A 12,126-nucleotide genomic window follows, 5' to 3' on the forward strand; every position below is an offset into this window, starting at 1 on the left:
GACACAAAACAACCACAGAGACAGAAAACAACCACAAAGAGACAATAAACAACCACAAAGAGACAATAAACAACCACAAAGAGACACAAAACTACCAGAAAGAGACACAAAACTACCACAAAGAGACACAAAATTACCAGAAAGAGACACAAAACAACCACAGAGACACAACAACTACAAAGAGACAAAAAAAGATGACAAAGAGACACAAAACGACCACAAAGAGAGACAAAACTACCACAAAGAGACACAAAACAACCACAGAGACACAAAAAAACCACAGAGAGACACAAAACAACCACAGAGAGACACAAAACAACCACAAAGAGACACAAAACAACCACAGAGAGACACATAACAAGCAGAAAGAGACACAAAACTTCCCAAAACTAATTCTGATTTCTAAAAACATTTTTATCAGGTCTGACCAAAGAACAGACTGATAATAATCATGATGTTCATCATTTAATTAAGAGAACCAATGTAAAGTAGAAACCTAATAATTATATGCTAAGTCATAGTTAGCTTAACAGGACCACAGGTACTGCTGGGATTTGAACCCAGGATCTCCTGTTTACAAGACAGGAACTTTGACCAACTAAGCCACAGCGCCACATAAGTCATGAAAATGATGAAAGACACAAAACATTCAGATACACAAGACGACCACAAAGAGACACAAGATGACCACAGAGAGACACAAAACGACCATAGAGACACAAAACATCCAGACACACAAAACAACCACAAAGAGACACAAAACGACCACAGAGACACAAAATGACCACAAAGAGACACAAAACGACCACAGAGACACAAAATGACCACAAAGAGAGACAAAACTACCACAAACAGACATAAAATGACCACAAAGAGAGACTAAACAACCAAAGAGACACAACAACTACAAAGAGACACAAAACGATCACAAAGAGACACAGAACAACCACAAAGAGACACAAAATAACTACAAAGAGACACATAACAACCACAGTGAGACACATAACAAGCAAAAAGAGACACAAAACTACCACAAAGAGACACAAAACAACACTTACATGCTAAGTCATAGTTAGCTTAACAGGACTACAGGCACTGCTGGGATTTGAACCCAGGATCTCCTGTTTACGAGACAGGCACTTTGACCAACTAAGCCACAGCACCACATAAGTCACAAAACAGATGAAAGAAAAAAGAACAGGAACTGGATCCCCTTTGTCCTGAACTGGATCCACTTGAGGAAGTAGCTCCAGAGACTCTCCCAAAACTAATTCTGATTTCTAAAAACATTATCAAGTCTGTGACACAAAACGACCACAGAGAGACACAAAATGACCACAAAGAGACACAAAATGACCACAAAGAGAGACAAAACTACCACAAACAGACATAAAATGACCACAAAGATAGACTAAACAACCAAAGAGACACAACAACTACAAAGAGACACAAAACGATCACAAAGAGACACAGAACAACCACAAAGAGACACAAAATAACTACAAAGAGACACATAACAACCACAGTGAGACACATAACAAGCAAAAAGAGACACAAAACTACCACAAAGAGACACAAAACATTCAGATACACAAAACGACCACAAAGAGACACAAGATGACCACAGAGAGACACAAAACAACCACAGAGAGACACAAAATCACCAGAAAGAGAAACAAAACATCCAAAGACACAAAACGACCACAGAGACACAAAACGACCACAGAGACACAAAACAACAAAAGAGAGACAAAAAATTACCAGAAAGAGACACAAAACAACCACAAAAAGACATTTACATCTTAAGTCATAGTTAGCTTAACAGGACTACAGGCACTGCTGGGATTTGAACCCAGGATCTCCTGTTTACTAGACAGGCACTTTGACCAACTAAGCCACAGCACCACATAAGTCAGAAAAATTATGAAAGAATAAAGATCAGGAACTGGATCCCCTTTGTCCTGAACTGGATCCACTTGAGGAAGTAGCTCCAGAGACTCTCCCAAAACTAATTCTGATTTCTAAAAACATTATCAAGTCTGTGACACAAAACGACCACAGAGAGACACAAAATGACCACAAAGAGACACAAAATGACCACGAAGAGAGACAAAACAACCGCAGAGACACAACATATACAAAGAGACACAAAACAACAACAAAGAGACACAAAATACCTACAAAGAGACAAAAAACAACCACAAAAAGACACAAAACAACAACAGAGAGACACAAAACGACCACAGAGAGACACAAAACGACCACAGAGACACAAAAAACTAAAAAGAGACACAAAACTACCACAAAGAGACACAAAACTACCACAAAGAGACACAAAATTACGAGAAAAAGACACAAAACTACCACAAAGAGACACAAAACTACCACAAAGAGACACAAAACAACCACAGAGACAGAAAACAACCACAAAGAGACAATAAACAACCACAAAGAGACACAAAACTACCACAAAGAGACACAAAACTACCACAAAGAGACACAAAATTACCAGAAAGAGACACAAAACAACCACAGAGACACAACAACTACAAAGAGACAAAAAAAGATCACAAAGAGACACAAAACGACCACAGAGACAAAAAACAACCACAGAGAGACACAAAACGATCACAGAGACACAAAACAACCACATAGAGACACAAAACGACCACAGACACACAAAACAACCACAGATAGTCACAAAACAACCACAAAGAGACAATAAACAACCACAAAGAGACACAAAACTACCACAAAGAGAGACAAAACTACCACAAAGAGACACAAAACAACCACAGAGACACAAAACAACCACAGAGAGACACAAAACATCCAGAGACACAAAACAACCACAAAGAGACACAAAACGACCACAGAGACACAAAATGACCACAAAGAGAGACAAAACAACCAAAGAGACACAACAACTACAAAGAGACACAAAACGATCACAAAGAGACACAGAACAACCACAAAGAGACACAAAACTAACACAAAGAGTCACAAAGCTACCACAAAGATACAAAAAACTACCAGAAAGAGACACAAAACAACCACAGAGACACAAAACAACTACAAAGAGCCACAAAACAACCACAGAGAGACATAAAACTACAACAAAGAGACACAAAACGACCATAAAGAGACAGAAAACGACCACAAAGAGACACAAAACAACCACAGAGACACAAAACAACTACAAAGAGACACAAAACAACCACAAAGAGACACAAAACGACCACAAACAGACACAAAACAACCACAGAGAGACATAAAATGACCACAAAGAGACACAAAACATCCAGATACACAAAACAACCACAAAGAAACACAAAATGACCACTAGAGACAAAACGACCACAAAGAGTCACAAAACATTCAGAGACACATAATGACCACAGAGACACAAAACAACCACAGAGAGACACAAAACGACTACAAAGAGAGACAAAACAAGCACAGAGACACAAAATTACCACAAAGAGAGACAAAACTACCACAAAGAGACACAAAATTACCAGAAAGAGACACAAAACGACCACAAAGAGACACATAACAACCACAAAGAGACACAACAACTACAAAGAGACACATAACGACCACAAAGACACACAAAACATCCAGAGACACAAAACAACCACAAAGAGACACAAAACGACCACAGAGACACAAAATGACCACAAAGAGACACAAAACGACCACAGAGACACAAAATGACCACAAAGAGAGACAAAACTACCACAAACAGACATAAAATTACCACAAAGAGAGACTAAACAACCAAAGAGACACAACAACTACAAAGAGACACAAAACGATCACAAAGAGACACAGAACAACCACAAAGAGACACAAAATAACTACAAAGAGACACATAACAAGCAAAAAGAGATACAAAACTACCACAAAGAGACACAAAACATTCAGATACACAAAACGACCACAGAGAGACACAAGATGACCACAGAGAGACACAAAACGACCACAAAGAGACACAAGATGACCACAAAGAGACACAAAACGACCACAGAGACACAAAACAACCACAGAGAGACACAAAATCACCAGAAAGAGACACAAAACAACACTTACATGCTAGGTCATAGTTAGCTTAACAGGACTACAGGCACTGCTGGGATTTGAACCCAGGATCTCCTGTTTACGAGACAGGCACTTTGACCAACTAAGCCACAGCACCACATAAGTCACAAAACAGATGAAAGAAAAAAGAACAGGAACTGGATCCCCTTTGTCCTGAACTGGATCCACTTGAGGAAGTAGCTCCAGAGACTCTCCCAAAACTAATTCTGATTTCTAAAAACATTATCAAGTCTGTGACACAAAACGACCACAGAGAGACACAAAACGACCACAGAGACACAAAAAAACTAAAAAGAGACACAAAACGATCACAAAGAGACACAAAATGACCACCAAGAGAGACAAAACTACCACAAAGAGACAAAAAACTACCACAAAGAGACACAAAATTACGAGAAAAAGACACAAAACTACCACAAAGAGACATAAAACTACCAGAAAGAGACACAAAACAACCACATAGACAGAAAACAACCACAAAGAGACAATAAACAACCACAAAGAGACAATAAACAACCACAAAGAGACACAAAACTACCAGAAAGAGACACAAACCTACCACAAAGAGACACAAAATTACCAGAAAGAGACACAAAACAACCACAGAGACACAACAACTACAAAGAGACAAAAAAAGATCACAAAGAGACACAAAACGACCACAAAGAGAGACAAAACTACCACAAAGAGACACAAAACATCCAGAGACACATAACAACCACAAAGACACACAAAACAACCACAGAGAGACACATAACAAGCAGAAAGAGACACAAAACTTCCCAAAACTAATTCTGATTTCTAAAAACATTTTTATCAAGTCTGACCAAAGAACAGACTCATAATAATCATGATGTTCATCATTTAAAGGTTCATCATTTAATTTAGAGGACCAATGAAAAACATTCAGTAGAACCCTGATAATGACCTGTTTTATATGCTAAGTCATAGTTAGCTTAAAAGGACCAAAGGCACTGCTGGGATTTGAACCCAGGATCTCCTGTTTACTAGACAGGAACTTTGACCAACTAAGCCACAGCACCACATAAGTCATAAAAATGATGAAAGACACAAAACATTCAGATACACAAGACGACCACAAAGAGACACAAGATGACCACAGAGAGACACAAAACGACCAAAGAGACACAAAACCACCACAGAGAGACACAAAACGACTACAAAGAGAGACAAAACAACCACAGAGAGACACAAAACATCCAGAGACACAAAACAACCACAAAGAGACACAAAACGACCACAGAGACACAAAATGACCACAAAGAGACACAAAACGACCACAGAGACACAAAATGACCACAAAGAGAGACAAAACTACCACAAACAGACATAAAATGACCACAAAGAGAGACTAAACAACCAAAGAGACACAACAACTACAAAGAGACACAAAACGATCACAAAGAGACACAAAATAACTACAAAGAGACACATAACAACCACAGTGAGACACATAACAACCACAAAGAGACACAAGATGACCACAGAGAAACACAAAACGACCACAGAGAGACACAAAACGACCACAGAGACACAAAACAACCACAGAGAGACACAAAATCACCAGAAAGAGAGACAAAACAACAAAAGAGAGACAAAAAATTACCAGAAAGAGACACAAAACATCCAGAGACACATAACAAGCAGAAAGAGACACAAAACAACCACAGAGAGACACATAACAAGCAGAAAGAGACACAAAACATCCCAAAACTAATTCTGATTTCTAAAAACATTTTTATCAAGTCATGATGTTCATCATTTAATTAAGAGAACCAATGTAAAGTAGAACCCTGATAATGACCTGTTTTATATGCTAAGTCATCGTTAGCTTAACAGGACCACAGGCACTGCTGGGATTTGAACCCAGGATCTCCTGTTTACAAGACAGGAACTTTGACCAACTAAGCCACAGCGCCACATAAGCCATAAAAATGAGGAAAGACACAAAACATTCAGATACAAAAAACGACCACAAAGAGACACAAGATGACCACAGAGAGACACAAAACGACCACAGAGACACAAAACAACCACAGAGAGACACAAAACAACTACAAAGAGACACAAAACAACCACAGCCACAGCACCACATAAGTCACAAAACAGATGAAAGAAAAAAGAACAGGAACTTGATCCCCTTTGTCCTGAACTGGATCCACTTGAGGAAGTAGCTCCAGAGACTCTCCCAAAACTAATTCTGATTTCTAAAAACATTATCAAGTCTGTGACACAAAACGACCACAGAGAGACACAAAATGACCACAAAGAGACACAAAATGACCACAAAGAGAGACAAAACTACCACAAACAGACATAAAATGACCACAAAGATAGACTAAACAACCAAAGAGACACAACAACTACAAAGAGACACAAAACGACCACAAAGAGACACAAAATAACTACAAAGAGACACATAACAAGCAAAAAGAGACACAAAACTACCACAAAGAGACACAAAACATTCAGATACACAAAACGACCACAAAGAGACACAAGATGACCACAGAGAGACACAAAACGACCACAAAGAGACACAAGATGACCACAGAGAGACACAAAACGACCACAAAGAGACACAAGATGACCACAGAGAGACACAAAACGACCACAGAGACACAAAACAACCACAGAGAGACACAAAATCACCAGAAAGAGAAACAAAACATCCAAAGACACAAAACGACCACAGAGACACAAAACCACCACAGAGAGACACAAAACGACTACAAAGAGAGACAAAACAACCACAGAGAGACACACAACATCCTGAGACACAAAACAACCACAAAGAGACACAAAACGACCACAGAGACACAAAATGACCACAAAGAGAGACAAAACTACCACAAACAGACATAAAATGACCACAAAGAGAGACTAAACAACCAAAGAGACACAACAACTACAAAGAGACACAAAACGATCACAAAGAGACACACAACAACCACAAAGAGACACAAAACTAACACAAAGAGTCACAAAGCTACCACAAAGATACAAAAAACTACCAGAAAGAGACACAAAATAACCACAGAGACACAAAACAACTACAAAGAGCCACAAAACAACCACAGAGAGACAAAAAAAAGACCACAGAGACACAAAACAACCACAGAGAGACACAAAACGATCACAGAAACACAAAACAACCACATAGAGACAAAAAACGAACACAGACACACAAAACAACCACAGATAGTCACAAAACAACCACAAAGAGAGACAAAATAAGCACAGAGAGACACAAAATTACCAGAAAGAGACACAAAACATCCAGAGACACAAAACAACCACAAAGAGACACAAAACGACCACAGAGACACAAAACGACCAAAAAGAGACACAACAACTACAAAGAGACACAAAACGATCACAAAGAGAAACAAAACGATCACAAAGAGACACAAAACAACCAAAAAGAGACACAACAACTACAAAGAGACAAAAAAAGATCACAAAGAGACACAAAACGACCACAAAGAGAGACAAAATTACCACAAGAGACACATAACGACCACAAAGACACACAAAACATCCAGAGAGACACAAAACTACTACAAAGAGACACAAAACGACCACAAGAGACAAAACGACCACAAAGAGACACAAAACATCCAGAAACACAAAACGACCACAAAGAGACACAAAACGACCAGAAAGAGACACAAAAAATCCAGAGACACAAAACAACCACAAAGAGACATAAAACGACCACAGAGACACAAAATTACCACAAAGAGAGACAAAACTACCACAAAGAGACACAAAATTACCAGAAAGAGACACAAAAAACCACAGAGAGGCACAAAACATCCAGACACACAAAACGATCACAAAGAGAAACAAAACAACCACAGAGAGACACAAAACTACTACAAAGAGACACAAAACTACTACAAAGAGACACAAAACGACCACAAGAGACAAAACGACCACAAAGAGACACAAAACATCCAGAGACACAAAACGACCACAAAGAGACACAAAACGACCACAAAGAGACAAAAAATTACCAGAAAGAGACACAAAACAACCACAGAGACATAAAACAACTACAAAGAGACACAAAACAACCACAAAGAGACACAAAATGACCACAAGAGACAAAACGACCACGAACAGACACAAAACAACCACAGAGTGACAAAAAACGATCACAGAGACACAAAATTACCACAAGAGACACATAACGACCACAAAGAGAGACAAAACTACCACAAACATACATAAAATGACCACAAAGAGAGACTAAACAACCAAAGAGACACAACAACTACAAAGAGACACAAAACGATCACAAAGAGACACAGAACAACCACAAAGAGACACAAAATAACTACAAAGAGACACATAACGACCACAAAGAGACAAAAAACGATCACAAAGAGACACAGAACAACAACAAAGAGACACAAAACTACCACAAAGAGTCACAAAGCTACCACAAAGAGACAAAAAATGACCAGAAAGAGACACTAAACGACCACAGAGACACAAAACAACCACAGAGAGGCACAAAACGACAACAAAGAGAGACAAAACAACCACAAAGAGACACAAAATGACCACAAGACTCATAACGACCACAAAGACACACAAAACATCCAGAGACACAAAACAACCACAAAGAGACACAAAATGACCACAGAGAGACACAAAACGACCACAGAGACACAAAACAACCACAGAGAGACACAAAACGACTACAAAGAGAGACAAAACAACCACAGAGAGACACAGAATTACCAGAAAGAGACACAAAACATCCAGAGACACAAAACAACCACAAAGAGACACAAAACGACCACAGAGACACAAAATGACCACAAAGAGACACAAAACAACCACAGAGACACAAATCAACCACAGAGACACAAAACTACCACAAACAGACATAAAATGACCACAAAGAGAGACTAAACAACCAAAGAGACAAAACAACTACAAAGAGACACAAAACGATCACAAAGAGACACAAAACAACCACAAAGAGACACAAAACGACCACAGAGACACAAAATGACCACAAAGAGACAAAAAACAACCACAGAGACACAAAACAACCACAGAGAGACACAAAACATCCAGAGACACATAACGACCACAAAGAGATACAAAACATCCAGAGACACAAAACAACCACAAAGAGACACAAAACGACCACAGAGACACAAAATGACCACAAAGAGACACAAAACAACCACAGAGACACAAAACAACCACAGAGAGACACAAAACGATCACAAAGAGACACAAAACAACCACAAAGAGACACAAAACTACCACAAAGAGAAACAAAGCTACCACAAAGAGACAAAAAATGACCAGAAAGAGACACAAAACAACCACAGAGACACAAAACAACTACAAAGAGACACAAAACAACCACAAACAGACACAAAACGACCACAAAGAGACACAAAACAACCACAGAGAGTCACATAACAACCACAAAGAGACACAAAACGACCACAGAGAGACACATAACAAGCAGAAAGAGACACAAAACATCCCAAAACTAATTCTGATTTCTAAAAACATTTTTATCAAGTCTGACCAAAGAACAGACTCATAATAATCATGATGTTCATCATTTAAACGTTCATCATTTAATTTAGAGGACCAATGAAAAACATTCAGTAGAACCCTGATAATGACCTGTTTTATATACTAAGTCATCGTTAGCTTAACAGGACAACAGGCACTGCTGGGATTTGAACCCAGGATCTCCTGTTTACAAGACAGGCACTTTGACCAACTAAGCCACAGCACCACATAAGTCATAAAAATGATGAAAGACACAAAACATTCAGATACACAAAACGACCACAAAGAGACACAAGATGACCAGAGAGACACAAAACGACCACAGAGACACAAAACAACCACAGAGAGAGACATAACCACCACAGAGAGACACAAAACTACTACAAAGAGACACAAAACGACCACAAGAGACAAAACGACCACAAAGAGACACAAAACATCCAGAGACACAAAACGACCACAGAGACACAAAACAACCACAGAGAGACACAAAACGACTACAAAGAGAGACAAATCAAGCACAGAGAGACACAAAACGACCAGAAAAAGACACAAAACGACCACAGAGACACAAAACTACCACAAAGAGACACAACAACTACAAAGAGATACATAACGATCACAAAGAGAAACAAAACAACCACAAAGAGACATAAAACTACCACAAAGAGACACAAAACGACAACAAAGAGACAAAAAATGACCAGAAAGAGACACAAAACAACCACAGAGACAAAAAACAACTACAAAGAGACACAAAACAACCACAAAGAGACACAAAATGACCACAAGAGACAAAACGACCACGAACAGACACAAAACAACCACAGAGGGACATAAAACGACCACAGAGACACAAAACAACCACAAAGAGACACAAAATTACCACAAGAGACAAAACGACCACAAAGACACACAAAACATCCAGAGAGACAAAACAACCACAAAGAGACACAAAACGACCACAGAGAGACACAAAACGACCACAGAGACACAAAATGACCACAAAGAGAGACAAAACTACCACAAACAGACATAAAATGACCACAAAGAGAGACTAAACAACCAAAGAGACACAACAACTGCAAAGAGACACAAAACGATCACAAAGAGACACAGAACAACCACAAAGAGACACAAAATAACTACAAAGAGACACATAACAACCACAGTGAGACACATAACAAGCAAAAAGAGACACAAAACTACCACAAAGAGACACAAAACATTCAGATACACAAAACGACCACAAAGAGACACAAGATGACCACAGAGAGACACAAAACGACCACAAAGAGACACAAGATGACCACAGAGAGACACAAAACGACCACAGAGACACAAAACAACCACAGAGAGACACAAAATCACCAGAAAGAGAAACAAACATCCAAAGACACAAAACGACCACAGAGACACAAAACAACCACAGAGAGACACAAAACGACCACAAAGAGAGACAAAACAACCACAGAGAGACACAAAACGACCAGAAAGAGACACAAAACGACCACAGAGACACAAAACTACCACAAAGAGACACAACAACTACAAAGAGATACATAACGATCACAAAGAGAAACAAAACAACCACAAAGAGACATAAAACTACCACAAAGAGACACAAAACGACAACAAAGAGACAAAAAATGACCAGAAAGAGACACAAAACAACCACAGAGACAAAAAACAACTACAAAGAGACACAAAACAACCACAAAAAGACACAAAATGACCACAAGAGACAAAACGACCACGAACAGACACAAAACAACCACAGAGGGACATAAAACGACCACAGAGACACAAAACAACCACAGGGTGACAAAAAACTATCACAGAGACACAAAACAACCACAAAGAGACACAAAATTACCACAAGAGACAAAACGACCACAAAGACACACAAAACATCCAGAGAGACAAAACAACCACAAAGAGACACAAAACGACCACAGAGACACAAAATGACCACAAAGAGAGACAAAACTACCACAAACAGACATAAAATGACCACAAAGAGAGACTAAACAACCAAAGAGACACAACAACTGCAAAGAGACACAAAACGATCACAAAGAGACACAGAACAACCACAAAGAGACACAAAATAACTACAAAGAGACACATAACAACCACAAAGAGACACAAAACATTCAGATACACAAAACGACCACAAAGAGACACAAGATGACCACAGAGAGACACAAAACGACCACAAAGAGACACAAGATGACCACAGAGAGACACAAAACGACCACAGAGACACAAAACAACCACAGAGAGACACAAAATCACCAGAAAGAGAAACAAACATCCAAAGACACAAAACGACCACAGAGACACAAAACAACCACAGAGAGACACAAAACGACCACAAAGAGAGACAAAACAACAAAAGAGAGACAAAAAATTACCAGAAAGAGACACAAAACAACACTTACTAATAAT

At 38.9% G+C, this 12,126-nt stretch overlaps 7 non-coding genes across 7 annotated transcripts; all 7 read right to left on the minus strand.

Moving 5' to 3' along the window:
- Positions 1-539: 539 nt before the first annotated feature.
- Positions 540-613, minus strand: trnat-ugu (transfer RNA threonine (anticodon UGU)). Its single transcript has one exon. It is a non-coding gene; the product is annotated as a tRNA-Thr (tRNA).
- A 477-nt stretch (positions 614-1,090) lies between these two features.
- trnat-cgu (transfer RNA threonine (anticodon CGU)) lies at positions 1,091-1,164 on the minus strand. Its single transcript has one exon. It is a non-coding gene; the product is annotated as a tRNA-Thr (tRNA).
- A 667-nt stretch (positions 1,165-1,831) lies between these two features.
- Positions 1,832-1,905, minus strand: trnat-agu (transfer RNA threonine (anticodon AGU)). The gene has a single exon. It is a non-coding gene; the product is annotated as a tRNA-Thr (tRNA).
- Positions 1,906-4,124: 2,219 nt separating this feature from the next.
- On the minus strand, positions 4,125-4,198 carry trnat-cgu (transfer RNA threonine (anticodon CGU)). Its single transcript has one exon. It is a non-coding gene; the product is annotated as a tRNA-Thr (tRNA).
- Positions 4,199-5,070: 872 nt separating this feature from the next.
- Positions 5,071-5,144, minus strand: trnat-agu (transfer RNA threonine (anticodon AGU)). Its single transcript has one exon. It is a non-coding gene; the product is annotated as a tRNA-Thr (tRNA).
- Positions 5,145-5,967: 823 nt separating this feature from the next.
- Positions 5,968-6,041, minus strand: trnat-ugu (transfer RNA threonine (anticodon UGU)). Its single transcript has one exon. It is a non-coding gene; the product is annotated as a tRNA-Thr (tRNA).
- A 3,786-nt stretch (positions 6,042-9,827) lies between these two features.
- trnat-ugu (transfer RNA threonine (anticodon UGU)) lies at positions 9,828-9,901 on the minus strand. The gene has a single exon. It is a non-coding gene; the product is annotated as a tRNA-Thr (tRNA).
- Positions 9,902-12,126: the final 2,225 nt, after the last annotated feature.

Source organism: Leuresthes tenuis, unplaced genomic scaffold, assembly GCF_036924035.1.
Source record: "Leuresthes tenuis unplaced genomic scaffold, fLeuTen1.0.hap1 SCAF_23, whole genome shotgun sequence".
Lineage (NCBI taxonomy): Eukaryota > Metazoa > Chordata > Actinopteri > Atheriniformes > Atherinopsidae > Leuresthes > Leuresthes tenuis.